This window comes from Polyodon spathula, chromosome 16, assembly GCF_017654505.1.
Source record: "Polyodon spathula isolate WHYD16114869_AA chromosome 16, ASM1765450v1, whole genome shotgun sequence".
NCBI lineage: Eukaryota > Metazoa > Chordata > Actinopteri > Acipenseriformes > Polyodontidae > Polyodon > Polyodon spathula.
In genome coordinates this window covers 16,921,374-16,933,059 of record NC_054549.1, presented here as the reverse complement: position 1 = coordinate 16,933,059, position 11,686 = coordinate 16,921,374, and the positions used below count along the sequence as shown (strand labels likewise).

The following is an 11,686-nucleotide window of genomic DNA, read 5'->3' as shown; positions in this document are numbered from 1 at the left end:
GTTATACCCAGCTGTGCAAAGTCGCCAGTCTTTCCAGAGGGAGTGTGGCATTGACTCTGTCACTCCATTGTGTGTATATATATATATATATATATATATATATATATATATATATTAATATATATATATATATATGTGTGTGTGTGTGTGTGTGTGTGTGTGTGTGTGTGTGTGTGTGTGCGCGCGCGCTAGCTATAACCAGTTTAACACAGGTCATAAAGAATGAATACTACTAGTAATAATTTCTTAACAAACTTTGTGTTGGGGCAGACTTTTTGAAGTTTTTAAAATCTTAGGAGTTACCCCTAGCCAATACTTTAAACACAGCACAGAGACTAAGACCAGAAGACACAAATTAGGTGGAGACAGATGCAGCAAGTACATTTTTAATGTACAGAGTGGTTAGGATATGAAATGGGTTAACAAGCCACAGTGTCGACACTGTGTCATTAGGATCCGACTTGACAGAGTTCTGAGTCCTGGAGTGGGTTTGGTGACCGAGAAGAGTTACAGAATGTTGTGATTTTTCTATAATAAACTCACTAATTCCTGTTTCTTCATGTGATGTCTGTTTTTTTTTTATATAGCTTTATTTGAAAATATTACTACATCTGTCTATACTACATAGTAGTGCTAATATGAAAATCCAGCAGAACTTTAATGTGTCATTTATGGGGGGTGAACTATGCATCAACAACAGCTACTGAGTCACTTACAACAGGTCTTTGGATTCACATTTCATCGTAAGGATGGAGCACAAGGAGGTTAAGTGACTTGCTCAGGGTCACACAGTGAGTCAATGGCTGAGCAGGGATTTGAACCAGGAACCTCATGGTATCAAGCCCTTTTTCATTTAACAGCTGGACCACCAAACCTCCTTATTAATACATTCAATAAATACCATCTGAAATTACCGGGCCATGTTTTTTTGATGACGATTGCTATTTTTGATTAAAACACTGTTTTACATTTACATTGCAAGACCTTCAGTTTCCAAGATCTGACTTTTTTTTAAGTGTATGTTATGTTTTCATCATATACAGTACATTTAGTCCTCCTTCCACCAGAGGGGGGGATATTACATAAACCTTTGACGTCTGAAGAACTAGGTCTGCAAAAAAACGAATGTATCTCATACGTAACATCGTAATAAATAACTTCATGCTGAGTTGTCAGTTAGGTGAATGTGCTCTGGAATAATATCCCTCCATAACTCGGGCATAGCAGGTCTAGCTGCTGCTTTTTATTAATCTCAGGCAGAACTACAATATTCCTGATGTGATTACAGTCCAGATTCAGCAAGCAGGAGATCCACGCCCTCTGGCTCAAGGCCTGCTTTTCTCTGCTCTTCCCCAACAAACCTGCCTGCGATTGGCGCTGATTCTCTCTCTCCTCCCGTGGCAGCCAATCGGACCGGGAGAAGAGCCGTTAGTGTGATACAATGGGGAACACAACCCCGAGATAGCAGCTGCTATTGAGGAAGAGAGGGCCAGCAGTTTCATCAAGAAGATTTCGAGAGCCAAGAAAGGTAAGGTGTGCTGCCTGTCTGATTGCCTTCTGTAATTTTGTGTGATGTTTGTAACAAGAACGATACACACAGAGTCGCTTGGGAAACAAAATAACACCCGCAAGCTAGTTGTCCGACACTGGAAAAGTTGCGTGTCAACTGCTTTAACATAAACATAATTGTGTTTACCGGAGCGGCGGCTCTGCGAGGAGTGTCGCTTGTGCAGAGTGTGTGTGTCTGTGTGACCTTTTCCAGGCTGCTCTGTGGTCTGCCAGCTATGCACAGGCAGGCAGTCCTAAAGGGAGGGGGTCTCTTTTGCTGATTCACATAGTCTTGCTGCCAGTTATTACATACCTTTTCCCTTTAAAAGCCTTGTTACTGTTTGGTGAGGTTTGATTCGTTTTTATTATCCACATGAATAAATAATTGAGAAACTATTTCTCATTTTTAATTATTAATATTATTATTATTATTTTTTATTTTTTGTAATATACATGTAGAACTTCGACCAAACTCCTGAGTGTTGCACCAAAAAAAAAAAAAAAAATACCTGTCAAATTGCTCGAGAGTCGGGCCTAGATTTGTTCATAGCTTTGCTGTATACTTCTGTATACCTTTTGGTATTCACGGGGATTATCCAAGTTTGTATTTTTTAATACGCAAGTTTATCGCTTGTAGTTTAGCCACTGTATATTTTTGCCTGCTCTATGATTAATATAATTACATATATTAACTCAATTTTCCTGAATCTCTTGGATTTTTTTGTTGCGTGTGCTGCTGTGAATTTTATTGTGTAATTTCATAAAACATGATTTAGCATGTATGCCAGTTTCTTAAATAAACCTTGCTATTTTCTGTTCCCCCGTATTATTTTACATTCTCCTGACATCAGCTGTGCAGATGGAAGTTGCCAGTGTTTGTGTAGGTGTTAATGGTTACTGCTGACCAAAGATGGAAAAAACATATTTCTATCGGAATACGTACAGATAAGAAAAATGAATAACAGACTGATTTTAAGACATGGATTACAGTACTTTTTTTTTTTTTTTTATAAAGACATGTAAAAAAAAAAAAAAAAAACCCACATACAATAAAACCATAAAATATTTGGCCTACAAAGGGCATAGTTTTAGCTGCCTAATTGGCTTATCTGGTTGAGTTATTAATGGCTTCGGAGCAGAACCTGTTTGTTTCGCTGGGTACATATCAGTACATATTCTTTTCTATGATTTAAGGCCAGATTCGGAGCATTAGTGGGATAATAATGAAGTGCTTTATTGATAAAAAGTCAATATTTTGCTAGTGTTGCCATGGTTTTGAAAATACTGACAAGGATTCTGTAAAATGCAATATGCAAGTCAATATACTTGTTGTGGTCCTGATAGCCTACTTTGTTTGATCTATATAAGATGAAGTAATCATTAGTGATGGACTGTTTTGTTTAAAAGGCGACAGTTAAGTGAGGTGAGCATGTATTCATAAAAATCACATTTACTCAAACAGTTTGGTGGACTACAAGCAGCTATGTATTGCTGTATTTTAAACCAATGACCCTTTTTTATGTTTCAGGATGCATGCCTCTTGCAGTATTCTATGGTCACAATGTGAGTGTCGCATACCAAGGCAGTACACAAGTTTTAAGGTGGGGGGTGGACGAACGTTCATTAGATATTGTTTTATTTATTAAATTAAGTTTGTTTTTTAATTGTATTAGGTATCAGTTGTACGAAGTAACGTAAGCAAACTCTATAGTCATTTCCCTCTTCTCACCAAACAAAGCATAAAAATAGGTAAATGAGAATGTCCTAATTGGTTGGAGCGTACCATCAATGATGAAGTACTTTTGTCATCTGCATTTACAAAAGAGACATCACATGACCAGAAAACCATAGTGTGAGGGTGTCACCTGTTTGGTACAGTAACTACATTTTCAATAAAAGTGACGGAGTTCGGAATGTGACCCAGTTTTATTGTGCAGTTGTGTTCCATTTGACCTATAGTACCATCAATATTCTGCACCATGTGTTTTGGGTGGAGAAACTCCAAAATGCCTGCAAATGAAAAGGTCATGTGATAAAGCTGGAGCATATATTTTTAGTATGAAATCGTCTTTGTAGGCTCATCTACGACAGTATTTTGTGGACTTCTATTCTTAAGACTGGTGTCTTTTGTGAAGCTGAGAAATACCTTTTTTAAATGAACACTACAGTAACGTAGTGGATCTTTTAATGTCTGCTTCAGCATCCAATAAGACACACGTGTCAAATTAAAACTCATAGATCCATTTTAGAGATGCTTTACGCTGGCTACATAGGTAGTTGCATCAGATTTGTTTTATGCAATTACTTTACAAATTGTCAGATTGATTAGAATACATATTTTGTGAGCTCCAAGTATGATCAAGCCCTACTTGATTCAATGATTGACTTAATTGGTCAGAATAACCATGTGTTCCAGGTATTTAGCAATTGATGATTTAGAGATACCTACAAAACCTGCAGGATTGTGGCACTCCAGGACCAGGGTTGCCTACCCCTTATCTACAGGAGGTATTGCAACATTTCACAGGAAATGTAAACTTGTACATCTCTGACAGTGTGTTTTTCTTTTGAGCTACAGGGCATTTGCCAAGACAAAAAAAAAAAAAACTATGGTAAAGGGATGTTCATAGGGTTCTCAATTGCACAGTACCTGAAAGTTTATAACTGCTACATTTATCTAATATGTAATTTATTGCAAATTTAATATTTGTATAAGATTTAGTTTTCCGCATTATAGCCATATCCAAAACATCTGTAGGAGGCTAGGAGTGTAAGTTTGAAGATCGGTGTAAAGTCAAAGCAGTTATGTTTACGGTGTAGCGTGACTCAGACGGCCACAATCCATGTTTTTCCTTAAATAGGAAACTAGTTGACTGTAGGACTGTAATGAAGGGTATATTTGGCCTTTGAAGGTTCGGCACACATTACTGAACGAAGGTTTCTTCCTTCAATAGTACTAATTAGCATAATTTACTGGTGGCAGTCATCATAGCTACTAGTTTATTTGATTTAAAATCCTATTATTTTACAGGAAATGCAAATAAATTTAACAAAACATTCACATGTTTTACAAATACACATTTGTTTTCAGTCACATGTTTAAAAATACATTATATAGAACAGTTGTGTTTTTATATTTTAAATAAAAATACGTTTGGCCCTATTGATGCTGCTTGTGATACTCATACATATGTAGTGTTGGACGACAATGCAATTTTCTGTTATCCATTGTTGGTGGTAAATTATCACGATAATCATGATTTATTGGCTGAATAAATAAAATATATAACATTTCTTTTAAGTTTAAAAAAATGTTTTCCAGTTGTAAATTGCGATAATATCAGCTGTTGAACAGTTTGACATTAGAAACACAGATCACGTGCTGCAGTAACCCCGGTTGGGATCTTCATATACAGCTCTTGCTAATTTTATTTTTGAACCCAAGAAGTAGGGTTGCAACCTTTTATAAAATAATAATAAATAATTGTACTTGACTTGCAACTTTTTTTTTTGCACAATGCAGGGTACCCTGATGTATCTTTATAACATTTTAATAAAAAAAAAAAAATGCTAAGCTCGCTTTGATGAGAAGCACTTGCAGCGAAAGGACATTTACTCCTCATGCAGACAGTTCAGTGCCGCTTGCAGCTTCAACGTAGAGCTCCTGTTACCCACAAATGTAGGTAAATGTATTAGTGTTAGTGTATGTTTTATGTTTCATATTCTACCATAACACATTTCTTACATCTTGTAAACAAGGTATTCAGTACATATTTTACTGAAGCAATGCGACCGCTATAGGTAACCCCCAGTGCTTTGGCATAATATGCCCTGCTCCAATGCACGGCGGTGGGGCCAGAAGAGTTGCTCCGTATAACGATTTGGTAGTGGAGTAATAGGCATTATACAAATCAAAACATCACATTGTCTATTCACATATTGTCAAACAGTTTCCCTTAACAAAAAAAAAATCAGACAGTGCTTGAATGTTGCTAGACAAACCGTCAAAGGCTTTGAGCTACCTTTGAATTCCTGGCTAGCGAACAAAATCTTCTTGACTGCAGGTTGCTTGCCTTACTAAAGTGCTGTTTATGTGCTGTCAATATAATGATAAAGCAACACTCGATCAAACAACAAGAGATCAAATGAATCTATATGATGAATTGTGCTGTGTATGAACTTTACCAGTTACTGTGGATTTACCCCCACATTATTTTTATTTCCAAAACGGAATTGTAGCGATAATTGTAATCCTGTCTTGATTGTTGAACAGTAGGCTGCTGGCTGACTTCACAACCAATGGCTCTCGCAGGATTTTCAATCTACTTCTCCTACCCAGGTCCTGACTACCCAGGTCACAATCCTGTGCTAGTGTGAACGACCCAAGCTCAGGATGTTGGTTGACACGCTTTTACTCGGGTCGAGCGAGACAAAATGCATGATGGGCGCTTGTAAGAGGAGGAAATAAGAACTTGTGAGCCATTTCTGTTTATTCACAGTTTGTTGATTTGAGATTCGGTGAAGGGTAGACAAAAGATCGTAGAAGTAGAAAACAAGCTTTGTCGTGACGTTGAAGTAATACGCTCCACCATCTTGAAATCCTGAACAGTTGAAAGCGTCATCATGTGAGCGTTGCTGCTTCCGGGACATTGCGTACCTGCTTCTGTCACCCTGGGTTGACCCTGCTTCTTCAACAAGCAGTGTGAAAGGCGCTCTCGTTATTACAATTTAGCCATGCCAAGCAAAACGCACTGCTTTGGATAAAGAAAATGCTGAGCTTGGATTCATTACTAAAGGCTGAAACATTAAACATGGAGATTCTCGTTAATGTTTAGGTTCGAGTCTCTTCTGGAAAGCACTTTTCAGTGTATTGTAAGACTAATCGCTTAGTACAGTACTGTAAATGTAAACTTTTTTTTTTTTTTACAATGGCATAGTATATGATTAAAGCCTTCACCTTTGTCCTTTGGTGCAGTGTTTCTCTATTGGTTGTCGCACTCACACTCCAGCCCAGTGTGTTAAAGCAGGGACAGACACAGAGTGTTCTTTCTGATTTTCAAAAAGATCCTTCTGCCCCTTTGTCCTGAAGTGATAGAGATCAACCAGTGAATCATTGCTCAAATCATACAGAATACCAGGTGAGCTGACTTTCAGTTAATATTTAAAGTTTACATTTTAATAGCTAAACCCTTTTAATATCACCCCAAAGGGAATTGCTATAAATGGCAGGGGATGAAGTTAAGGTTATGAAGGGCAAGGCAATGTTGAATATTCAGGGGCACCAAGGTAGATCTAGGGGCAAAAAGGCAAAATATAAATCCAACCCAAGGGTACCAAGGCAATTTCGTATTCATAAAACAACAGAAAAGAATACAGAGAGCCTATTATGTTGATAATGTTAATTCAAACAAACACACATCAATGTTTTGAGTGGTTCAGACACTAATTGTTACAAAATTTAAAAATAGGTCACTCTTCCATTGTAAAATAAAATGGTATAAAAAATATCCAATTTTAAAAACAACTAACTTTCATAAAAATAAAAAGAATAAAGGGTAAATTTGTCAAAAAATAAATATTCTCTCTTTTTTTTTTTATAACTAAACTTGGTCAGCCTGTTAACAAGAGCTAAATATAGCGCTTGTCTGTCCTGCAATTCATTTTTTTTTAAACCCTCGATGCCATGTGTTTCATGTATGTGAAATAGCAGACAGTGAAGCATCTAAATAAATAAATTGCAGCAGCTAAAGAAATGGCCTGAAAACCCTCTGCTGTTTTTGATATTTTTTTGTGAAATACCTACATGATCCAAACACAGTGGAATGCAAACTGTGCAAGTGGCTCTTAACATATGAAGGCATGACCAATTTCTGCAGTGCTTAATGTAAGTTCACATTATTATTAATATTATTATTGTCGGGGATTCAATGTTGTGCACCCATTGCTTACCTGAACATTATGTAAATCCTAGAACACTTCACTGCCTCTTCAGACGGCTCTTCTCTTCCTCTTTTTAAACACTTTTGAGGGCATGGTGCTCACAGACTGAAAAATCACACAGTGACACTGCCAGTGAACATGTGTGATTGAAAATTCCTGGAGGCGTGGTCATATTGAGCTCAGTCTAACAGCATCCCTCCCTCCTGTTTGTACTTCATTAACCGGTGATGCAGTACGTCTTTCTCGGGGCTTAGTGCTGGGAGGTGCACAGTAAAAAGAATTGCAACAGTAATGCATTATGGTAATTAATCTTTTTCTCACAGGACGAGATTAGACAGAAATCGGTTGAATTGTGACAGAATGGGCCAGGTGGTGCTGAGCAACTTTGTGAATGGGTTTTAGATCAGACGTACTGCTGCTGAGGGACACCAGCGGCAATGATTTGCAAGACAATGTGGGAATTGACCTGATTGTAGACTGGGAAAGGGGACGGGAGTACTCTGTAAATAATGTGCGTTTGTAAACTGTTATTCTTGTTCAGATCTTGTTCAGACACGAGTCAGGTATGGGGAGTGTTGGACCAATGTGTGAGTTAAAAGGGAAGTACTTGGGGGTGGGAGGGGTATGTGTGGAGATGACAGTCCTGAGAGCGAGAAGCGGGACAAGACTGCGGGAGAATTGAGAGAGAAGTCTGCGAGTGAGAGGAATGAGAGCCATTGTTCACTAAAAGCTAAAATAAATAAATAAATAAATAAATGCTGCTTTTACCGCAACTGTTGTCTGTCTCCTTATATCCTGGAAACACTGCAGCTCAGCGCTACTTTTAAATCCGGTATGTATTGTAGCAGTATGTAAAATTCCCCATTAACAACATAACACCAAAATGAAATTAAAATGTTACCCATGCACATAACTGCTCAGAAAGCAATGCAGTTTAGCAAAAGATTAAAAAACCACCAGTTTCCAGAATTAAAACAGTATCCAAAGTCAGTATTCAAAATTGCAGAATATAATGCTTGATAAGGCCCTAACATCACAGTTCACTTGCAAATGAAAATGCAGAAAAGCAACTGAAGATCACAATTTAAAAAAAAAAAAAAAAAAAAAAAAAAAAAAAACATTGCAGTATCTAAAACTGTTTAATGATTAACTTTTTTACATTAATGTAGATTGTCTTTCGCTTTGTTTTTTTGACGATGTAAGAGCATTCATTTTATATGCTGTAAATGGGGATTGATTTTCTTTTAATACAGGGGCGGTAAAACACGACTGACGTGTATCTGGGTAACGGATATCCGAGTGCTGACTCTATCAACTAGCGCTAGACTCCCCATGTCTTTTTCATTTTTATTTTATTTCATGTGACCATTTTCTCTTATCTTTTACACTAAGATCAAAATCGCTTCCTCCTCCAGGTTATTTTTTTCATCCACACTCCCTCTTCCTTCAAACATGCATAAGAAAATCGAATGCCGTGTGTGCCGTCTGCATTCAGTTTGTAGACCGTTAGTCTGCAGCCCGCTCCACCCCCTTCGCATTAATGAATGAAACATAAGCCAAATATAGGTAATACTTTCTTATCAAAGTAAAACATTTTAATTTATGTTCATCTGATTATTATTATTATTATTATTATTATTATTATTTAATTTTTTTTTTAAATCCAGACTTTGAATCTGCATCACTAAATAAAAGAAAGTAAATGACCAGATGAGGCCAATTTTAAGCCTTGCATGTAATTAATGCATTATGTTGTGTTGGTTCAGCTTACATTGTGTAAGTTAAGGACCTAATGTAATGAAAATAGGAAAATGTAAAATACATTTCGTACTTCTCAGGCTCCCCACTTGTGTTAATATGTCTTGTTACTTTGAAAGGTTTATAACTGTGCCGATGCGTGCGTCTCAAACGCTTGTAGTGACTGGTAAACGATTTTATATTTTTGCAACAAAGCGCCTTCGTTGAATAATAATTATGTAAGGGTAGTATTTTGTGTTTCATTCTAGTTATTCATTCTTTTAACTCTACCACTGAACCCTAAACACTGAATATTATTGTAAATATCATTTAGTGTTTAGCGTTCACCATTCAGTGGTAGAGTTAAAAGAAAGGTAACTAGAATGAAGCAGTGACAGACACAGTGTTTTATTTTGAAGACGGTAGCACTTTCTGATGGAAGCAAATTTCATGTGTGCAGAAAGAAGTGATGCAATATCTTTCACAAAAGTCTAGCAACAGAAACACTGACTCTTCAACATAGTGGAAGGCAAATCAGGAGACTGCCTTACCTGTCAAAATTGGCAAGAGCTTATCTTGCAATACCAGCAACATCCGCTCCCTCTGAGTGTTTGTTTTCAGTAGCAGGCTCTATAGCCTCAAGTAAGAGGGCAACCCCAGAACATGTTGATATGCTGCTGTTCTCGCACTCAAGTACTGTGGACTAGCAAAAGTACAACTTTGTATTGCCGTGTGATTGACTTGAAGAGACAACATATAATTAATGTCTTTAGTTTCCTCAGCAAATAATTATTTAAAAGGGCTTTTTAAGATTTTAAAATCAGTTATTTGTTTAAAGTACATCCCACTGCGGTAATAGAAAAGCAATTTAGACAAGTAAAGAAAAGGACATTCCATTGTTAGAAAAAAAAAATCATCAAAAAGCAGTAATTAACATACATAGTTGTTTTTTGTCTTATGAAGTGGTCAACTTAAAAATAAATAATTTCTGCTTGTAAAATTATAAAGTTAATTTGTAGTGTGTTTAATGGTCTTGATGCATTATTTAGCTGCCATCATTTGACCTTGGAAGTTTTTTTTCAGAAGGATGCTACGTTGAGTATTCTTTTATTTGAGATACATTAGAAATTGTAGGTAATAATTTTGTATTATTTATAATGGCTTTGCCGAATAGAAAGCGAATACAAGTATTTCCAGAGATTCCTAAATACTGTCTTTAATTCCATGCATCCAAAGACAATACAACTACTACTACTACTACTACTAATAATAAATAATAATAATAATAAATTATTATTTATTGAATTTATAAATTGCCTTTCAAGAAGACACCTCAAGACGCTGTACAACAGTAACAATTCAACAAACCCAGCAAAGCAAAAGTGAAATCTACACCAGTACTATTAATAAATGTTTTTTTCGGTTTGTTTGTTTTTTTGAATGAAGCCTGCTGTTTGGTATTATGTTTTAAAGCAGCAGTTTGTCATACCAGACTAGTTGTGAAAAATTATATATTAAGTAAACTGGTGAGTGGGGAGTGGGAGTGGGGGGGAGGGGGGGTTAGTTAATCAGATTATTCTGCCTTTTATTGCAACTGTGGTACCATTCAGTAGTGTGAAAATTGGAAAGGGGTACTTTAGCTGAAACCTCCCAACAGAAGCTGTACAGTGTCAAAAAAAGGGTTGAAAACCCCCTGTTCTACTGTCATGTTTCTTGATATATGTACAAGTTACCAGTTAGCATATGGAGGTGTCTGTCCTTCTGTCTGCATGCAACGAATGTACGTGGATGGTAATTAAAATCTGTAATGCAGGATGTTTGAGACGCGTGTTTTTGAAAACCACTGAAATAATCCATGATTGCAACTGGTAATCATAAATCATACATACATACATCATCAAGAAGTCATTCATGATTTACAGGTCTTTTTCCTAAACTGGCTGTATTAATCATGATTGCCCTCCGCCTACAGATTATTTAACAGGTGCCCATATAAAGCTGTTTTTTTTTTTTTTTATAAACGTTTCTAATTATTTAAACAGAGCAGATCATTTATAAATAAGTTCAGCATTCTGTTGCCTGTTGGTTCAACATTGCTAATTACGTGGGAGAATGTCCTGTATGTGTGTGTGAACTGAAGCAGTGCTGTAGTATAGTGGTTTTGTTTTGAGGTGTTGCTGGTGAAACAGAATATCACAGGTTATTACTACAAACACCTCAATTCTCGTTTTATAAATTAACCTTATTGGAATAATATGCAGTAAACACTCAACATTTGATGAAAAAACAATGTAGTATTTAACTTGAAGCATGTGCAATAACATTTCATCCAATTTTGTTAAAATCCCTAGTTTGTAGCCTTCAGAGAAGCGTTAAGGTCAAAAGCTGCATCGCCACAGTCTGCGACTGAGAATAAACTGCACAGTGACCACAGTATCTATCCCTTTCCAGCTGCTTCTGT

The 11,686-nt window shown here is 36.6% G+C and overlaps 1 protein-coding gene across 3 annotated transcripts in view; it reads left to right on the top strand.

The window, feature by feature from the left end:
- The first annotated feature begins 1,137 nt into the window (after positions 1-1,137).
- Positions 1,138-11,686, top strand: part of LOC121328549 (PR domain zinc finger protein 2-like) — a 37,234-nt gene continuing 26,685 nt past the window's right edge. For 2 of the 3 annotated variants that reach the window (XM_041273265.1, XM_041273266.1), the window contains exon 1: positions 1,142-1,528. The gene's annotated coding sequence lies outside the window, so the exon portion shown is untranslated. Of the gene's footprint in view, positions 1,529-11,686 lie in introns of all 3 variants that reach the window. The other variant, XM_041273264.1, reaches the window with a different exon arrangement.